General features: G+C 39.3%; 2 protein-coding genes across 4 annotated transcripts in view; one reads left to right on the forward strand and one right to left on the reverse strand.

Moving 5' to 3' along the window:
- The window catches only part of LOC122790332 (myosin-7), a 96,664-nt gene extending 91,411 nt beyond the window's left edge, over nucleotides 1–5,253 (reverse strand). The window contains exon 1 of the mRNA XM_044057852.1: nucleotides 5,184–5,253. The gene's annotated coding sequence lies outside the window, so the exon portion shown is untranslated. The remainder of the gene's footprint in view (nucleotides 1–5,183) is intronic.
- LOC122790335 (zinc finger protein 239-like) overlaps nucleotides 1–21,708 on the forward strand; it is a 1,358,627-nt gene that overhangs the window by 1,233,243 nt on the left and 103,676 nt on the right. The window lies entirely within an intron of this gene.

Raw genomic sequence — 21,708 nt, forward strand, 5'->3', positions numbered from 1 at the left:
CCCTTGGAAAAACTGGAAAAAGTCCATCAGGTCTAGTGTTTTGTGAAGGGGAGATCCTTGTCATGTTTTCTTGGAGTCTGAAAGTCAGTGGTGTGTAACTGGAAGTCATGAGTATAATTCAAAGAGAAGATGGATTTCTGGGGTGGAGGTTGTTGAAGGTTTTCGTTAGATTGGGGGGAGCAAAGCATCCAATAACATTTAATTTGATGGCATTTTGGGTTTATTTGAATGTCTTGTGATTTGATTGTGTCTTAGAAAGAAGTCTGATTCATTCCTTCAAGTTTTCAAAGCTGTAAAGTAGTAGAGTTTGTTTCACACACAAGAGGTAAGCTTTGGCAATTTTAATTGTATGTTTGCATTTCCTATCCTGTGAAAGTAAAACAGCAAGTTCTTGTTACTTGAATAATTTGTTTTTGCTTTTTTTTTATATTTTTCTTTTTTTTTTTTTTCTTTCTTTCTTTCTTTCTATGTTCACTTAACTGCCACTTTTTTAAACAGAAATGCCACAATTTGTGTGTGGGTACATGTCTGTGCGAGAAAGTGCACATTCTGGAAAAAACAACAATAATAGGAATACAAAGTCCTAACATCGGCAACAGTTTTAAAATATTAGCCTAAGTCACTTAAAAAAGTTAATGGACCAACATGTTTTGAATCATTATGCTTTTACTGAATAATAAAAAGTATGAAACCATGGTGTCCGGCTTTATTGCCCGAGTGTAATCCTCAGAGAACTCTCAGAAAATCTTACATTTTTCAAGGGACAGAGCAAAAATATGAGGAAAAGTCAGGAAGATTTCACAAAAACAAGGACACTTGTGGGAGGAGGGGAGCTGCAGTGCTTTGTATTATATGTATTTTTCAGTTATTTGCTCACAGTGAGACATCTGAGCTTCACACAATTAAGAAAGTTTCTGTAATTGCTGGGCTCATTTCTATGTGTGTGTGTGTGTGTGTGTGTGTGTGTGTGTGTGTGTGTGTGTGTGTGTGTGTGTGTGTGTGTGTGTGTGTGTGTGTGTGTGTGTGTGTGTGTGTGTGTGTGTGTCTGTGTGTGTGTCTGTGTGTGTGGTTTACCTTTATGTTGTAAACAGCACATCCCAGACACAGCTTCCGTGAACTGCAAAGTGTGACTTCTCAAAACCACGAACACCGATGTTCCGAATAGCAAACTCTTGCCCTCTTTCTGACCCATGGTAGCACTCATTTCAGCTGTGGAGCAGTCGGGAATCACAACATTCGCTGTTTTTTTGCACTTTAGAGAAGCCGGTCGGACAAAATTTGCCTAAATGGTTCATGTATGTGCACATTCGTAGAATGTGCTTTCGGCAATGTAAAGGTAAACCATCTGTCTATCTATGTATGTGCATTTGAGTTTCTATATGTGTGTGAGGGATTGTCTATTTGCCTCTGCATGTATTTATGAATGTCTGCAGATATATATATATATATGTGTGTGTGTGTGTGTGTGTGTGTGCAATTGACTGTGTGTTCATATGTGCACACTCACACTCTTGTGTGTGCAGACATAATTAAATTTGGATTTAAAATGCACCCTCCAACAGCAATTACAAAGCCTATAGCAGTTTTGAAACATTAGGCAGACAAACTATTTTGCATTACAAATGTAAAAAAATCATATACTAATAATAAAACAAACAAAACAATTTAACAGATAGTCCATTTTCAAAAGTGCAATAATTCCTTTTAGGGTTGGCCCTTCCAGGGGTATGGAGGCCCTCCATCTGAGATGTTATTATCCAGTAAAGCCTACCCTTTAGGACGTTATTGCTTGTTTGTCAGACCGTTATTGTTTAACTCATTTGAAAGACTGTCTTTGTATCATGCATAGGAGGTACTATATTAATCACCCTTTGACAATTCTTAATATGTGTTTCAGGGAATTATACATGAGCTTTCAGGTACATGCTCCTATCATTGACATTCTGTAGATAAGGGCTTGTAATACACCTCAGCTCTGAAAGTAATGTGGTTATATTGCCATGGAAATTATATGGAATTTTGGTGATACATTTGCAGTGTCTGAAAGTGTCACTTTTATGTGAAAGATACATAGCATTTATAACTGATGTAAACTCAGTAGAGACATATTCTGCATATGTTTTGCAATATTCAGCCCTGAGTAGAAATCATATACCCATCAGTTACAGAAACCAAACAAAATGTAACTTAACAACTTGTCACTTTCTAGTGAGCATGTACAGTTTTTACTAGCCCCTTTCAGTATAGGGTTCTATCTCTGAAATTCTTTGAGATTGTTAGTAAAATTTTCTGAATACCATATTTGGATATTTGTTTATTGCAGTTTAAGAACTAGTTAAGTTTTCTGGTCTACAGAACTTTTCCAGCAACAACCCAGGCCACAAGGCAGGTAGACATTTATACATTTACATACTGAACTGATATGAAAAAATGTACTGGAAATATAAGTTACAATACAGGACAGTATCATATACAGTCATAAAATGTGTAAGATAGAAAACTGAAGAATAGCTAACAGCACATTCAGACTGTCATAACTGATGTCAAGTCGTAAATATTTTGGAGGAGGTATTTGGATAATAAATATGTTTAACCTTTGTCAACAAAATAAGAACAGACTGCTTCATTCGACAGGTATTCGTTTAATTTTGTCTTGAAGACCTGCAATGTTTTTGTTGCTTGAGTTTTGGATGGGAGTCCATGCCAAATAGCAGTGCCTATTTTTGATAACTATTTCTCACCAATTATAATTTTTAAAACATGGTCTGACAAAAGAAATGTTTGGGTACATATTTCCTTTCAGGGTGTAAGTCTGCTGCCTCATGTGATGTTTAAGTTTAAGTGGGGGATAATAGCCCTGTAGCAAAATTTTGAAAATGAGAGAGCTTAGAAGAATAGTGGCTCTGCTTTTTAAAGAAAGCCAATTAAAGGTTTACAGAAAGCCACAGTGCTGACTATTAGAAGTTGTGAGAAATGCAAATGGCATATCTTATTAACAATAGTCTGCAATCTGTAGATGTTAGAGCAGGAATGCAAAGTTAGCAATGGGAGGCCATAATCAATTTTAGGATTGAGTGCATTTCTCTCCATGGCTTAACGTGCATCAGATGAACGAAGATGGGAATTTCTATACCATATCATGAGATAGGTGATGGTATTGTTAGTTACTGTATCTGTATGCTTAGAGAAGATAACAGAGGGATTTAAGATTACTCCAAGAAAAGTTTGCTCTTTGCTGTTTGGTAGGGTATTACCATTATTGCCATTTTGATTAACACAATGAGATTAGATTTTGTTGGATTTACCAGAAACTTGTTGCTATGGGTCCAACTGCTGATTTCTTATGAATGGGATACAATAACTGTTCCTCTAGAATTTGTTCCTTCTGATAAAGTATATTTGCTTATCAGGTGTAATAATTCCTGTTCACAATAATCTATTTCATCTTGCTTCTCTTTCTCTCTCAAACACACACACACACACACACACACACACACACCCCACACATAGTCTGCTCCAGACAAGCCAGAGAGGTGAGTGTAAATGTGATCAAGAGACAGTAGAAAACAACTGTTTTCAGACATAGAGTATCGTATGACCCTCCCCCTCCATTCATCACCAGGAAAAATTAAGAATAATTACTTTTTTATTGTGCTTATCCTTTGTGATCACATGTAATCATGTGACTGAAATTTTCGGACTATACTATTGTACTTCAGCTGGTTTTAAAAACACACACATAATAGCCCATGCTGTCTTACCGAGTCAGTTATTAATTATGTATAAATGACCTTTTCCCATTCCCTGACAGCATACATATTTCTTTCCCACTAAAAGCATCCTGTATTGTACTACTATTTGTTTCTAATGCCTTATCAATCAAGATCCAGTCCCACAGATATCTACTGCTTCAACTGTCATTTAAATTAAAACAAACGAGTAATTTCTGCTCATTGCTATGGGCAACGTATGTTGCTAACACTTCCACCAGAGCTATTTATATTGATGTAGTGTCTATTTGTTGAAAAAGACAGTACAAGGAACAAGCAAAAAGCTAAAATGCAAAGTTCTGCAATAAAAAGACAGCACCAAACACTGCTGTAGTGCAAGGACCAAAACACAGTTTATTAAGACGGCTGGCACTACAAAATGCGATCCAGGTTTCACTCCAAAAAGAACCTCTGTAGTGTATAGTGCAACCAATTAATCCAGGTATTTAAATACAACTGGTGGGAACCAATATGTTCAATAATATATATTCATTGAATAAAAAACACTAACCATTGTTGAGATCCTCTCTTTAAACCGAAAAGAGGTCTCGCCAACATAGACTGTCCCACAAGCACATATTAATTCTGTATTGCATGTCATTAATACTCTGATCTCAAAAACCTTGTGAGTGTTTTATGAGAAATAAATATCTTAGTACATACATATTAACACAACATACAGAAACAGAGTATTTCACTCCGTTTGAGTGATCTCTGCTAGTCTAGACAGAGAGAAAGAGAGGGAAGTGCTTTGGTAATATATAGACACCGCATCAGAAGGCGCTACTTTTACATTCATTGACATTGACAAGAGTTATTAGGACCAGTCTATATAAGCATGATAAAAAAAAAGTTAGTTGGATAAGAAAGAAAGAAATTTTAAATGTATTTTTCCCACTAGGCAGCATAATTTACTTACATATACTAAGATATAGTCACTTGCTCCAAATGTTGACAGAATTAGCAGTAACAGATTGTTCTCAGTATGACTCAACTAAATTACAAATAATTTTTTGTCTGGGCTGAAAAAATACTCCTTTCTGCTACTTCTAGGTATTTCACTCTTTGTGAGGTAGGTGAAAGTCACCCACAGTAAACTCTACCAAACTATTTAACTCAGGATAGCTGATACAGATTTTGTACCCATTTCATTCTGAAAAAAAAAACAATGCCATGATTTTCTGGTATGTTCTGCTGAAACAATCCAATATACCACAATGGAGAAATTAAGTTCATCCGTCATGAACAGAGTTGAATGAAAGCACAATTTGCCATATCAGATAATTTTTCATCTTCTTGGATTAAGATTATTTTATCATCTTTATTTTATAATATTATAAACTGTTTTGCTTGGGGTGGGGGTGGGGCAACTGCATGCTCATCTTTTGTTTTCTATCAAAAGTCTTCTCTTACCTTGTAGGTTAGTCTGACAACAAGAGAATCAAGTAGCTTTTGCAGGCAGTCCTGTCTGTAGAAAACAAAATTAAAAAAATATTATTAGTTGAATATTTAAATTGCATACATTCATTTTACTGAAAAACAAAAATATATGCTGCACAAGTGATAAGCAAACTAAATCCTATACAGTAGATAAATATTTAAAGCCTGTCATTGAAATCAGCTCTGCCTTTTACAATTTCACACAGTCTTTTCTGAAAAGTAGAGACATTCAGATTCCAGCCAGATATCCATCTTACAGCAGCGAGTCTGTCTCCCCAATTTGCTTTGGTCTAGCAGGAGTACTAAATGTTTGGTACATATTATTGTAATGTGAATAAATTGTCTGACTTGAATGAACCTCTCCAAATTTTAATCTTATTTGCATGGCCCACAATCTCTTTCTGGCACCTAGTAGACTGACCAGGCAGCTCACATGGATTTTTGCTCCTAACCATGGTGTCAGTAAGACAGGCTGGTTACTGGACAAGAAGCTAAAAGGTACAGTATGGGGGAAGTAGGAATGAGGGGAATGTGGCCACCTGCCTCACTTCCAGGGGGAGAAAGCTACATAGAGGACAGCTCCTACCCCTCCTTCCAAACGTTAGATGTAATAAGCCTGTGCTATAGTTTTTTTTTGCACTTGAAGGATGCTGAAAATGCTTGCTTTCAGACATGTTTGGGAACATATGCAGCAGAAGGCAACCACCTGTCCACCAGGGAGTTGAGGAAGATATAATATTGAGCAGTAGTAATCTAGGCCACTAATTTGGCCTTACAGGCCTGATGCTGGTTAGCTGCAGTGCACATGAAGTTGTCTGGGGCAGACTCCAGGGATCCAGGTTCAGTGAATGGACCAGGGGGTTCAGCAGACTCCAGAACTAGATGCATACCAGCGCATTTGCCATCAACAGAGTAGAAAAATATTTGGTTGCAAATAATCACTTTTTTTACTGAAACGTAATTGAAGTCCTTGAATGACTTGCCACGGGAGGTGGTACACTGTAGATCAATAGAAAGATTCAGAGAAGTTTGGGATGAGTGGAAGATATCGGAAATGACAGCTGCATAGGAATTATAGCACTATGTGGGTACACAAAAGATTTTATTTTCTTCCTTCAGCTTTAGTAAGTGTGTGACTTTCTATTTGTAGTAGTGATTCATTTTTGTTACTGGAATCTATAGATTTCTTTCATGGATATGTGATAGTAGTAGTAGTCGTCCTAGTAATAATAGTACTGCTAGTAGTAGTGGTAGTAGCAGTAGTAATAGTAGAATTTTTACTAATAGTAGTAGTGGTGGTAATAGTAGTACTACTAGTAATAGTGGTAGTAGCAATAGTAGTAACAGTATTAATAATAGTATTAGTAGTCCTAGTAGTGTTACTAGTAGTAATAGTGGTAGTACTAGTAGTAATAGTAGCAACAGTATTAGTAATAATAATCGTATAAACTTGTTAAGCTGCAGTACTACTACCTTATCATACCTAAAGAACAACAGTGTACTGCAGTACATTGAGCTAGTTCTAAGTTCTCCAGCAAGAAGCCAGTCATCTGATCAACAGTAAGGCTTCTACTCAAGACAGTAGCAAAGAATCAATAAAGAATTCTGAGTATGGTGTGATGGCAGGACTGGGTCAGATCCTGCAATGCAATATCTGAATTCCTCTTGTCAAGTGACAAGAAAAAAGGAGAGAACAGAGAAAAACAAAGGGATACAGCAAGTCACCAGTGTGAGATGCCCACTTAAGTTGGAATGTTTAGGGATGCAGTGACTGCTACACAGTGATGGGAGGAGATTTGCTGTTGTACTACTGTATGGAGGACTTATGCAAACTTGTACAAGAAAAATAGGCAGCATTCAAAATGCATTGGAATTGTTTTCTTAAATCATAATACCAGCATAAGTTATAAAAGAGATCCACCGTGTGCATGTTACAGTGAATTTTGACACAGTACAAGTACAGTCAAGTCAGAATCAGAATACTGGACACATATTTCTCAAACACACAGAAATAAACCATCTAATCAATCATGTTTTCTTTTAGGCTTTATTGAATATTGAGGATAATTAAGCAATGATTGTGTGTTTGTGTGTGTGTGTGTGTGTGTGTGTGTGTGTGTGTGTGTGTGTGTGTGTGTGTGTGTGTGTGTGTGTGTGTGTGTCTGTGTTTGTATATTTTAGTTTGTAAAATGCTCATATTCCTGGTACGGGTTAAAACAGACACAAAGACAGTCATCTGCCAGTCTAGTCTGATTCAACAATATAGGAGGTTATGTAAAATATATCATGACCTAAGTGCCAAAAATATTGATTTGGAAAACAGAAAATATACCAAATCTTTGTTTTCTGTTTGGGCAAAGTAGATCCAGTGCCCAGCAGCGGGCTCTTCATCTCTTGCATGCTTCCAGAAATTGCATATTAAACACTAATACTACCAAAAGAATGTAAGGGTAGGCTTTTTAAGATCCATAGAGTTCAATAGCCTAGTATCTGCCTATAAACCTATAATGTTCCTACAGATGTTGTAAAAGAAGTACCTGAGAGTGAATTTTTGCTGTAGTTGTACTAAATCATACCTCTCAACCTCTTACAGCAAGAACTCTGAACAAAGACATAAATAATAGGGGGGACCAAGTACTACAAATAGAGGCAATTTTTAAATATTGCTCTTACAAACTTAGAAAGTAGATAAAATAACACATTTTGTGTTAGCATGAATTTTCTGAAGGGTATGAAGTCTGAAACTCAAGGGTCTGTAATTATTTTCTCTCTTTAGTCTTTAATGGCTTGCCAATAATTTACCAAAAAAACACAATTTTATGAAAAACGGGCCAAAAATATAAGGCAAAAATCTGGACATTCTGCGAAAATCTGTACAGTTGAGAGGTATGTAATATACCACTACAGTGAAAAAAGCAATGAAGCAGTTTTATCCTAAGCCTTTATCTGCAATTCTCTATGGAAAAAATGTTTTTTGTGTGACATATAATAAATATTCATTTTCATAATGTATTGATATGTTTAGTTTCATTTTTAGTGGTTTATTTTGTTGTTCTTTGTTTTTTTTTTAATACTGCTGGCTGCTTCTTATATTAAGACATACCACCGGATTGAATTTTCCCTTCTACAAACCTTAGAAATATTATGTAGTGTCCCATTTCAATAACTACTGCTGTTTTCTGCACCGTGTGTACTCACAGTAGTTTTATTGTGCAGTGCCTCTAACCAGAAAGATCACTTGAATTTGAATTCTGATTGCCATCCTGTAATTAGAGTTAACTGTCTTGGTTTGCAAGCTTTGTCATTAGGCAATAAGAGACTCAAGGGCCACATACTGAAAATATATGATTGAATGCTCACTGGCAAAATAAGGCTTTTTTAATACGACCCCTGGAAGTGAGGATAAAACCGTTTACAATAGTCCTCCTAATAGTTAGTTATTGTGCTTATGAAGAGGGTTGTATAATTCAAAATATCAAACACAAAGAAAAGTTGTATGTTTGTACTTTTAAAATATATTACTATGCTAGTTTGCAACGCATTTTTACTCTGACTGACAAAATACCGTAGCATTGTGTAAACACTTCACAGGATCATAGGACATTACTAGGCTATTGACCCAGAGGTCATTCTAAACCTAGCTGTTTCATCCCAAAGTAGTACCACAGACATGCTAGTCAGTACCCAATATTGCATTGGATGATGACTGTCCATGTCCAGGAGGGTTGTGTGTGCTATCCTCAGTAAGAATTGATGGTGCCCCATCCACTCAACCAGGATCCTCTTGGACAGTGTCATAGAGGTGCTCTGTTTTACATGAATTGGTAGCCTATTCCAAAGATGTGGCAGTCAGTAGGAGATAAATATGTCCCTCCAGCATTTCCTAATTAAGTCACAGACCATATTTAAGTCCCTGGAATGAGTAGCTCTAGACTAATTTGATTTATGGATATGCAGTAAGTTCATTAGGTTTGGGTCTTAGGTTACTCTGTAGGCCAGGCATAAGTCTCCCCTAAGAAGTCTATATGATACGGAGTATAGTGACAGGGATTTTAGTTGTACATGTAAGACACAAGCTGGAGTCCCTTAATCTTCTTTGTTAGAAAACTCTGAGGTCTTTCTAATTGCTGTAGCTGCTTAGTATGGTACATACTGAACGGGACATTATACTCAGTTATGGGCCAGATAAGTGCCGAGTATAGGGGAGTTATAACTTCTTTTGCTCTTGAGGCAATGCCTTTACTAATCAAGTGAGCTACGTGGAAAGCTTTCCTTACAATGGTAGACATGTGGTGGCTGAACTTAAGGTCATGGTCAACCTGTGATCCCAGGTCCCTTACCACTTCATGAGTACTTAGGTTATTGTTATTGATTTGATAGTTTGAGGGGACATTGTTTGTGCCGAATGGAATGATAACGCATTTCTTTGCATTCAGTTTGAGACCATGAGTAATACACCAGTTGTTGGTCTGTGTGAGACCATCGTGAAGTATACCGACATAATTTGGGGATTCAATGATTGTACCTAGTTTGCAGTCGTCTGCAAACATGGTCAGCCACAACCCTTTAGTTTTGATCTGAACTTCTGAGCATTATATAGCAAACAGCAGGGGGCCCAGCACTAACCCCTGTGGCATTTGCTGGTAACAGGTCTGCTGGTCGATGTGGAGTCTCCCACTTTGATAGTGTGTGTTTGGTTTGTGAGACCGTTGGAAACCCTTCTTACAATGAAGGGATTTGCATTCAGTTTACTAAGTTTATCGGTAATGCCTGAATGTGGGATTGTGTCAAAAGCCTTTGACAGTATGCAGTGTGCACAGATTTGCCCTCATCAGTGGCCTTGGTTACACATTCAAAGAAATTCTCCAAATTTAACAGGCAGAATCTGCCCTTCATGAAGCCGAATTGGGTAGGGTCCAGGGTTTGGAAGTCACCTATGTCTTTATTTATGAAGTCCATAGTGATAGATTCCATGGCCTTACAGATGAGGCTGGTCAAGATTATGGGTCTGTAATTCCCTGGGTCTGTTGGTAGGCCACCTATATGGAGGGGAATAACTGTAGCTGTTCTCCATTCTGCAGGAACAAACCCTGTGGTTAGGCTATGACTGAAAAGAGTACGTAGTGATGATGTTAGTTCATGTTTTCGCTTGTTAGGAAGACAGCCTGGGATGTCATCTGGTCCCCTATAGGCCATGTTCTTTGCCTTGGACAGGGCTTTGAGGGCCTGCTCTTCAGATATGTAAGGTGGTGGTGGGGGAGTTCGGGGGAGGGTTTGTTGTAAGTTAGGAGGGGATAAGGGAGTGAAATTTTCACCAACCCTATCTGTTAGCAGGTTCGCTATCTCTGTGTGGTCAGTGTGTATCATACCACTTCCTGCTAGTTTTACACATGCTTGGGTCTTACCCTTTATATTATGTACATAGCTGTAAAAGGCCTTATGGTTATCCTTGGCAGTACTTGCTAGGTTTCTTTCAAAGGAGCTCTTAAACAATTTGACAAGTTGTCTTATTTGCCTGTTAAGGTTGATGAGGGTGCTTTTCAGTTGTTGGGTCCTTGCCTTTGTTTTCTTGGACAGAAACCTTTTGCATTTATTGTAGAGTTTGTTGATGCTGGAGGTCCACCATGGCAGCTGGATTTTACTTGGGGCTCTGGCTTTGATTCTGTCTGGTACTGCGAGTTTATACACCTATGCAAGGGATTGTACAGGGCTTTAGTGTAAGCTTGGCTTAGTTACCACTTTCAACTTAGGGTGGGGCTTGGAATGCATTTATACCTTCACCTAGGAGGGTATAGTTTGCTTTGGTGAAGTTTTTTCGTCTGATTTTACCCTTTGTGAGTTCTAGTGTTAGTATAATTTCAAAGGTGACTGATTTGTGGTCAGTTTTCACTAATGAGTGTCCAGCGGTTGCAGCAGTGCACCTATTTGACATGTTGGTGAGGACCAGATCTAGAATGTTTATTCCTCTTGTCGGGGTATGGACAATTTGCTCCAGGGCATTTGAATTCACAAAGTCAAGGAACTTTTGTGCTAGTGAGTTTGGGCTAGATTAGGTTTCCCACTTGATGGTGGGATAATTGAAATCCCCAATAACCAGTGTGTTCTATAAAATCTGGGTTGTCTTCAGTTTGAGTAAGTAGGTTTCATGGTTGTCATGACCCATGGAGGGGGATCTATAACTGGCTAGGACTTGAATATGGGTCTTACCCACTGTAACCTGGACCTGGAGTAACTCCATGGAGTTGTCCAGTCTAACTAGATGTGAGGTGCATTTATCTCTAATATAGATTGAAACACCACCTCCTTTGGTTTTCACACATTCCTTTTGCAGTCTAAAGGTGTGGCAGGCATTGAAGCCTTGCAGGTCTGGGGTACTTTCTGAGGCCTTAAACCACGTTTCTGTGCCTGCACAGCCATCTACATCTTCTAGTGATATAAGTGCTTCCAGGGACTGCATTTTTTGGTTTAAACTCCTAGCATTTAGCAGCATGACCATTATTTTGTTCTGACTGGTTAATTTTAGATTGGTAATGTTGTTTTTTATACCTTGCCTAAAAAGGCACTATGGGGGAGGCAAGAGCCTTTGCCAGCAAAAACTATCTTTGACAAAAGCAGCGAGGTTTGTTGACCATGGCTTACCAGGCAGACAAGAACTGGATCCCCTTGGAATGACAACAAAAACTAAGCCAGTTATTGAAATTTGTCATTTTTTTGTTTATACTGTGGGATCATTCTAGGTGAGGGTAGTCTGCTCCTCAAGACTAGGGACATACCTGCCATGGAAACATACTCACAGAACTCGACTATGTCTCTCTTCATATAGTCCAGTGACGTATGTCTCAAGTCATTCACACCATGAACTATGACAGAGTCATAATGGTACTTGTTGCTAAGAGACCTGAGTGCATGCGTGATTTGGCGAATCCTGGCACTGGACAGACAGCTGACTGTGACTTTCTCCTTGTCCAGCCTGGTGAATGGGACATCCATGTGTCTCACTACTGAGTCTCATAATTTGTACTATGGTACTGATTAATTTCTTTGCTTGCAGAGACTATTTGAGCTAGGGTTCTCTTCAACGGTGCAGGAGACAGTGAGATAAAAACAGAAGAGCAGTGCATTTTGGTTTGTCTGGGCAGATGGTAAGTCAATGGCCTATTCTGCAGACATGATGTATATGTTTACCTATATGCTCTCTGTGAACAAGCTGGGTTGTTGTCTGCAGACAATTCCATTGTACTGTTCTAAACAATGCTAGTTTTTGAATGGAAGGTACCGGTAGCTGTATTTCTGACCCTCCTGGAATGCCGGAAACAGAAGTGATCCTTCACAATGTCTTACTCACTTCTTTGACTAACTGGACAAAAACATTAATATCAGCTACAAGTATATTACCTACTCTGAAGAAACATATAGCCAAAGTTGTAAACAATGGAGGGTTACTAACAAATGCATCCACTACAGATGTCATTTGAAGCTTATATTTTCATAATAGGTTAATGTATATTGCTGTGATAGCTTGGGGAAATTTACTCTTGTCTTTCCCTAATATACACTCCAGAAACAGGAATCATATCACTGCATCTGCCATGTTACTATAAGGTTACTGGCACCAGCTAGTAGTATAGGATTCACTCTGTGCTGCATTAGTATTATATTTGGCACCCAGTTCATGGGCATGCAGCCTAACTCCTCAACTAACAGAGTAAGGTGAACTATTCCTACAGAGAACAATCACACACACATGGGGCCAAGGACTGACACACACGTGGACACCACTTATGACCGGCTTGGAGTCTGACATGGCTCCAGCAACTCTAACCCTGTGGGTTCTGTCCTTTAGCCAGTTTTCAACCCATCTTGTGACATATGGGTTTACATTTAAGCTGGTAAGTTTCTATGATACCTGAGTGGGGTATTGTGTCGAAGCTTTTGCAAGGTCAAGGTAGGCTGTATGGACTGCCTTTCCTCATCAATGGCCTTGGTAACTGTTTTGAAGAAGTCGACCAAGTTCAAAAGGCAAGATCTGCCCTTGACAAAGCCAAACTGGGTTGGGTCCAAGGTCTGCTAGTCCCCTATGTCCTTGTTTATGAGTTCCATTATGATCCTCTCCATAGCTTTGCAGACCAGGCTTGTTAAGCTTATGGGGCGGTAATTACCAGGGTCCGTAGAGGCACCGCCTTTGTGGAGTGGGACCACAGTTGCCGTATGCCACTCCTTGGGCACATATCCTGTGGTAAGGCTAAGATTAAATAGCTGCCTTATGTGCGGGTTTAGTTCTTCATTGAGTTCATGTAGCACACAGCCAGGGACACCATCCGGTCCCATTGATGCTGTGTTTTTAGCTTTAGAGAGAGCAGCTTTCACCTGCGCATTTGAGATGTCTGGGAGGGATAGTTATCTCTCCTTTTGGGGGGGAGAGGGGGTGAAATTTGTGCTGAACCTGTCTGCCAGTATGTTGGCAATGTCTGTGGGTTCAGTGATTTTTGTATCATTTTGGACTAATTCTGAGCATATCTGGGAGTTTCCACCCAGGTTTCTGACATAGCTGAAGAAGGCCTTATGATTGTCTTTTGAATCTATGGCAATTTTTTTCTCAAAGTTGGCCTTGGATGATTTTATGAGGGATCGTAGTTTCTTGCTAGTACTGATCAAAAATGCCTTCCCTTTTTGGGATTTTGCTCTATCATGTAATAGCTTTCTCCTCTTATTGTAAAGTTTGTTTATGGCTGGAGTCCACCAGACTGGATGTTTGCCCATGGTGGAAAGAGTCTTGGTTTTATTTGGGATTGCCTGATCCATGCAGTCCTGAAGGTGTTCATAGAAGGCATTTGTAAGGGCTTCCGCAGCTTGGGTTGTGGTTTCCATTGGCTCGGGGGCCTTGATGATTCCACACCTGTCTTGAGTAGTGTGAAGTTTGCTTTAGAGAAGTTCTTCACTGTGGTCTTTTTTGTTTGGGGTGGGGGCGGGATGTGGATTTCTAGTGAGATTAGTTTATGATCTGATCTCACCAAAGAGGATATACTTCGTGTGGAGCATTTTGTCCCCATGTTTGTGATGATGAGATCTAGTATATTTTCTCCTCTTGTGGGGATGGTGACTAGTTGTTCCATGGCATTTGAATTTATGAACTCCAGGAACCTTTGGGCTAGAAAGTTGGGGCTTGAGTAATGTTCCCAGTCTATATTCGGGTAGTTGAAGTCACCCAGTATGATGGTGTTTGGTGATACATTTATACCCTCCAGTGTCTTCAGGAAGGCTGTGTGGGTTTCCTGAGTTTGAGAGGGTGGCCTGTAGCATGCTACAAATTGTAGAGCAGTTTTGCCTATGGTTAATTGCACCTGGATGGTTTCCAATGCTTCGCGGCGTAGCCACCAACCTGGAGGTGTGGGTATCCTTGATGAATATGGATACACCCCTCCTTTTGTGGTATGGTCCGGGTTTTGGGGCCGGAACGCATGATATGAGGTAAAACCTGATAGTGCCGGGGTGCTCTCAGGAGCCTTGAACCAGATTTCAGTCACAGCACAGACATCGATGTTCTCCATACTGAGAAGGGCCTCGAGTGCGTGCATTTTGAGATTTAGACTTCTGGCATTGAGCAGCATTACCCTTAGTTTCTTCCCATTTTTGTTTTCTAGGGTTGTAGGTTTAGAATTTGAGCCTTGCCTAAAAAGGCACTATGGGGGTGGCAAGAGCCTTGGCCAATATCCGGAATCCCAGGGTGACAGGTGCAAGCCGTCCCTTGCGCAGCGTGGCTTGTCAAGCATGTCATCCCAAGCAGACAGACACTGGATCCCCTTTGAATGACACCAGAAATTAAGCCAATTGTTAAAGCTGATCATCTTGTCACTATATTGTGGCATCATTCGTGGTGAAGGAAGGATACTGCTCAGGGTCAGGGTCATACCTGCCTGGGCTACATAATCAGAGAGCTCCTCTATGTCTCTTTTCATGTAGTCCAGGGAGGTACATCTCAGGTCGTTCACACCAGCATGGACAATGACTGTGTCATACTTGTACTTGCCGTGGAGTGATCTGAGTGCTTGTGTTATGTGGCGGATTCTAGCACCCGATAGGCAGCTTAATCGTGACCTTCTCCTTGTTCAGCCTGGTGAGTGGGACGTCAGTGTGTCTGACTATGGAGTCACCTATGACAAGTATGTTTGGTGTTGTATTTGGCCTTAAGGGCAGTGACTGCTTTGCACACTGATTTTGTTTTTTATGTGTTGTTTGTGTGGTGTCTTGAGTTTGCAGTTGCTTGGGTGTCTGCTTTGGAGGCCTTTGCTGTTTAGGTAAATTTTTACTCAGAGCCTCCGAGTATGTCTTAGTGTGTTTATGTGTTTGATTCAATGGTGTGGTTGAGTTATGTGAGACTTGTATTGTGGTGTGTGTAGTTGCCTTCTCCTCCTGCCTGGTCTTGCCAGTCCTGAGTTGAGAGAGCTCAGCCTCCAGTTTGGCTAAATAGCTGCATCTCTCGCAAGTGTTAGTGTTATGTGGGAGGAGGAGGGGGTTGTCTGTGTACATGAGGCAATTGTAACATTGCCTCAGAATTCTGTAGATTCACCAACTGGGCAGGAGAGGACACCAGCATCTGACCCTTCGACATGCTAGAAAGAATTATGAGTTGGTATGAGACAGAAAAGTAGAGGGCTTAGCAGGGAAGTGGGCACTCCTGGGGGGTTTGCAAGTGAGGGATTTGTATAATATAGGAGTGCTTGACCTGCAAAGAAAATGCTTATAAGACAAGGGATATGGTTTTAAGACAAGTGCTGAGCTTTTTGAGAAGAAAAAGCAATTAGGAACAAGTGCTGCGCTTTTTAGTGAAGGTGTAAACTGTTTAGGTTTCTAACAGAGCAGTTCTAAGGGAAAAATTGAAGAACAGACTTTATGGAGCCAGAAAAAGTTTAACCTTGTTAAACTGGCGCTGCCCGATGCTGCTCTAGTGGCAACTCCACGCTAAATCGCGCTAAAGCACGTTAAAGCGTGCTTGATAGCAGGGGCTGGAAAGAAGCAGGAATAGACCCAAAACGGACAATAAAACTACAGTTTCAACTCAGTAACTCCTCTTGGTGGGTGCTTCACCAACAGCCAACAAGCCTGAAAAGATGCCAAAACCACGAGGCAACTAGGTTTTAAGAGAGGAAGATGAAGGAGTTTTGGAAATGACCCCTGTTGGCCAATAAAACTACAGTTTCAAGTCAGTAACCACTCCTACGGGGGCAGGGAAACTGCTCAATGTTATTCACTGCCACTGATCAACAGAGAGACTTTCCTTTAGCCCAAGCAAAAATGGCCTCACAGAAACTTACAAACAGTTCAGGAAACAGCAAGCCTGTAACTGAACTTTTTTAAATCTCAGAAAAGTGGGAAAAAGCAAGATTTTTTTTTTGTTTTTGTTTTTTCAGAGATAGCAGAGGTTCACAGGTAATATCAAGTTATAATAGTGCAGTAAATGACCCCACACAAGAGTGCTAGGTCAAGGACAGAAAATATGCAAGTTTTGAGAAAAAAACGATTTAAAATTAAGTGCAAACAGGAAATTCAGTAAACAACTTTTGGTTATGCTCTAAATACAGCTACTAATGCAGAAATCAAGTTTAACAAGCCAGAAAATGCTCAAACTAGGCAGCTGTGCAGAAAAACTTAGCAAATAAACAGAGAAAAAATACTTAAAATCTCAAAAGTGGCTCCCTTCTTCTCTCGGCGTTTCCTCCATGACCCATGGAGGGGGATCTATAACTGGCTAGGACTTGAATGTGGGTCTTACCCACTGTAACCTGGACCTGGAGTAACTCTATGGAGTTGTCCAGTCTAACTAGATGTGAGGTGCATTTATCTCTAATATAGATTAAAACACCACCTCCTTTGGTTTTCACACATTCCTTTTGCAGTCTAAAGGTGTGGCAGGCATTGTAGCCTTGCAGGTCTGGGGTACTTTCTGAGGCCTTAAACCACGTTTCTGTGCCTGCACAGACATCTACATCTTCTAGTGATATAAGTGCTTCCAGGGACTGCATTTTTTGGTTTAAACTCCTAGCATTTAGCAGCATGACCATTATTTTGTTCTGATTGGTTAATTTTAGATTGGTAATGTTGTTTTTTATACCTTGCCTAAAAAGGCACTATGGGGGAGGCAAGAGCCTTTGCCAGCAAAAACTATCTCTGACAAAGCAGCAAGGTTTGTTGACCATGGCTTTCCAGGCAGACAAGAACTGGATCCCCTTGGAATGACAACAAAAACTAAGCCAGTTATTGAAATTTGTCATTTTTTTGTTTATACTGTGGGATCATTCTAGGTGAGGGTAGTCTGCTCCTCAAGGCTAGGGACATACCTGCCAGGGACACATACTTAGAGAGCTCGACTATGTCTCTCTTCATATAGTCCAGTGACGTATGTCTCAAGTCATTCACACCATGAACTATGACAGAGTCATAATGGTACTTGTTGCTAAGAGACCTGAGTGCATGCATGATTTGGCGAATCCTGGCACTGGACAGACAGCTGACTGTGACTTTCTCCTTGTCCAGCCTGGTGAATGGGACATCCATGTGTCTCACTACTGAGTCTCATAATTTGTACTATGGTACTGATTAATTTCTTTTGCTTGCAGAGACTGAGATTTGAGCTAGCAATGTGGTTCTCTTCAACAGTGCAAAGGAGACAGAGAGATAAAAAGAGAAGAGCAGTGCATTTAGGTTTGTCTGGGCAGATGGTAAGTCAGTGGCCTATTCTGCAGACATGATGTATATGTTTACATATATGCTCTCTGTAGACAAGCTGGGTTGTTGTCACAGACAATTCCATTGTACTGTTCCTAAACAATGCTAGTTTTTGTTCACATAACTTAAAATGGAATATGCCATCAAGTATATTTCAAGAAAATATTAAAATGATTTATACATCATGAGTTTTTGGTACTAGGTAGCTGTATTTCTGTCCTTCCTGGAATGCCAGGAAACAGAAGTGATCCTTCACAAATGTCTTACTCACTTAAGCTTCTTTGACTAACTGGACAAAAACATTAATATCAGCTAGAAGTATATTACCTACTCTGAAGAAACATATAGCCAAAGTTGCACTAAACAATGAGAGGGGTTACTAACAAATGCATCCACTACAGATGTCATTTGAAGCTTACTGCCACATTATTTCATAATAGGTTAATGTATATTAATGTGCTACATGGGGAAATGAAATGTTACCTGAGCCACATAAACTTTACTCTGGCTGTCTTTCCCCTAATATATAAAACACCCCAGAAACAGGAATCATATCCACTGCATCTGCCATGTTACTATAAGGTTACTGGCAATAAACCCAGGAAATGCTAGTAGTATAAAAATAATTCACCCATGCAGTCATGTTTCAATAGCTGCATTAGTATTATATTTTAGTTCATGGGCATGCAGGAGCCTAACTCCTCAACTAACAGAAGTAAGGTAGAGAACTATTCCTACAGAGAACAATCACACACATACACGCGCGCAAACACACACACACACAATTATGTGTATTTTGGTGGGTCACTAATTGTCCAGTCTGCATTCCTTAAGAATATCACTAATTGTCCAGTCTGCATTCCTTAAGAATAATGGAGAAAGGTGGAGTACTAAGGGAAAAAATAAAACTAATTAAATGAATAGACTTCATGCACAGAAGCCACCCCTTATGGATATGAACCAACACGATGCTATGCTGTGAGCCACTAGTACTAACCGTTGTGCCACTATATCACCCACAGCTCACAGAAAACTGTGCCACTATATTACGCACAGCTTACTGAAATTAAAAATTAGATGAATAAATGAATCAAATCATCAGTAAACTGATAATCAATAAATAAGTAATATATAAAATAAGTGTCTTGGTCTTGCTGTAACCATTATCAAACACGAGTAGGTAATGACCCATTGCTAACAGTATTCAATAAAGTTTGCTGAGTCAGTGCGGCACCCTTTTTATTTGTTTTATTTTAATTTTCTAAGTATCACTCAGAGCAATTAATTGTGCTCAGAATGAAACGGTGATCTTCTGACTACATTAGCATCTATCTTAGAGAGAAAGTAAATGTGCATTAGATAACAATAATAGGGCTGACATGAGATAAATAGAATGTGCAGTAATAAATTATTAAGTATACTGGATCTGATGTGCTCTCAACATACTGAAACAATAAGCAGCTTCTGTGCTAAAACACTAAAAAGTGAATACCCTGTTAAAGTTCCTCATCCTTTAAAAGCAATCGGTCAGGACAACATAAGAATGAAAGAAGCTTAAAAATCTGGCCAGCTAATCATGCTCATGAACATAAAGCCAACATTGAACAGCTGCTTAAAACACAAGGACTAATACCACTGCTGACACAAAAGCTATGAAATGCTATCTATTTTTATATAACCCCTGCTGGTATGATGGTATGAGAAGCCCTTCCCATTGTCTTTGGGAATGTTCAGCTATAAATACACTGCCTATCTCTCAACTTTTGTTCGCTCAAGTGTCCGGAAAAAGATACTACAGTCTTCAGACCATTAACATTCCAAGAACACAGCCGAAAAGAACACTGGACAGCTCAGGGCTTTCATCTTCATAATAAGCATGTCACTAACCACTAAACACCTTGACTTTTGCTGAGTATTCCTCAGTTATCATTGTTAAAACTGAGCAACACAGATTTAGGGATATAGTTGAATAAAATTATTTTTTTAAAACAGCAGTCAAAGATGGCATTCTGCTAAAAAAGTGATCATATGGAAGCAATTAAAATGCCCCTGGCATTATTATTATTTAATTTTTTATAAAAAAATAAGCAGAATTATGTTATTGCAACTCCAGTAAACTCCTGAAAGGCATTTGTGATTGTGTTCTTGTATTTTTGATTTTTTTTCTGTTTCTTTTTAAATACCATATTCATAAACATAGTGCACACTAACATATCACGGCTGTTCTCACTTTGTATAGGAGGCATTAATGTTCTTAGCAAGATTTATAAACACGAATTGTGCTAAGGAAACTCCACAATGCTATTTATATGAATCTTGCTCATAATACACACCTGGGTGTATTGTACATTGTGTTAAGCTAGAATTCGTTTTACTAGAGACCAGAAGACGCAAGATGGTCAAGATATGGGTGCACAAGATTCTGTCAAGAAAATTGGAAGAGGTTACTGTGAACATCAAGGAAATGGAAGGAGGAAAAGTCAAAAGTATGAGACTGTAAGGAGCAATGACTCTTAAAAACTATGAAAGCATTTCTTCACAAAGTGTATTGTAGAACCACTGAATTAGGTTCACAGGCAAGTACTAGGCTACATGACCTTGCAGGCCATTTTAAGCTTAGCCAATTCCTCTTTCAAATGTGAGAATCAATCCCTGTATCTTATGACTGTGAGAAAAACACCTTTACCATTATACCAACTCCCAACCCATAAATGGTGTATTTGGTCCATAGGTAAGTACTAGGCTACCTCCCCTTGCAGGCCATTTTAAGCTTAGCCAATTCCTCTTTCAAATGTGAGAATCAAACCCTGTATTTTATGACTGTGAGGAAAACACCTCCTTTACCATTATACCAACTCCCAACCCATAAATGTTGTATTCGGTCCATAGGTAAGTACTAGGCTACCCCCCCCCCCCTTGCAGGCCATTTTAAGCTTAGCCAATTCCTCTTTCAAATGTGAGAATCAAACCCTGTATTTTATGACTGTGAGGAAAACACCTCCTTTACCATTATACCAACTCCCAACCCATAAATGGTGTATTCGGTCCATAGGTAAGTACTAGGTTAGCTGTCCTTGGGGGTCATTTTAAAATAACCAGTTCCCCTTCCAAATGTCAGAATCAAACCCTGTACCTTGTGTTTATGAGGTCAACATGTTTACCATTATATTAGTTCCCAATGCCATTTACCATTAGATCAAATTTTTAGAGAGGATCTATAGAGGCATTTAAGTCGGCACTGTGTAGCTGTAGAAAGGATGAGGAGGAGAAGGGTAATGTGAAAAGAATCTACAGTTCTAAATGTAGTTTATCAGCAGAGAAGCAATGCAATACAGTGTGCAATGCCTTGTAGAGATGAGGAGACCAATACTGCAAAGATACAAAAGTTGAGAAGATAGTAGAGTACAGGGTCATGACCTTACAGTTTGTCCTAATGTAAAAGGAAAATAAAAATGGGAAAATAACCACCACATTTTTGCAGCCATCTCACAGCAGGAAAAGATCATTTAAAGGGTCATTTAACTGGCCAGAATGGAAGTCAATTCAGGATGAATGGATGTGAAAGACATGGATACAAAAAATGTTCTTTTCAGAGGGATCATCTGTGCGCATCCTGAAACATGAAAGGAAATATGATGCAAATTGTAAGTATCCCGCTGTACTTCCCAAAAGACAGTAAGGCAACTGTATTTTGTTTTGGTTTTGCATGTTTCCATAGCTCACAAAATACAGAATTTTCAAGAAATAGCATGTATTGGTGTTTGAGTAAAATATA

The sequence above is a fragment of the Protopterus annectens genome, chromosome 16.part0, assembly GCF_019279795.1.
Source record: "Protopterus annectens isolate FY-2018-M chromosome 16.part0, PAN1.0, whole genome shotgun sequence".
NCBI classification, from domain to species: Eukaryota; Metazoa; Chordata; order Ceratodontiformes; family Protopteridae; genus Protopterus; species Protopterus annectens.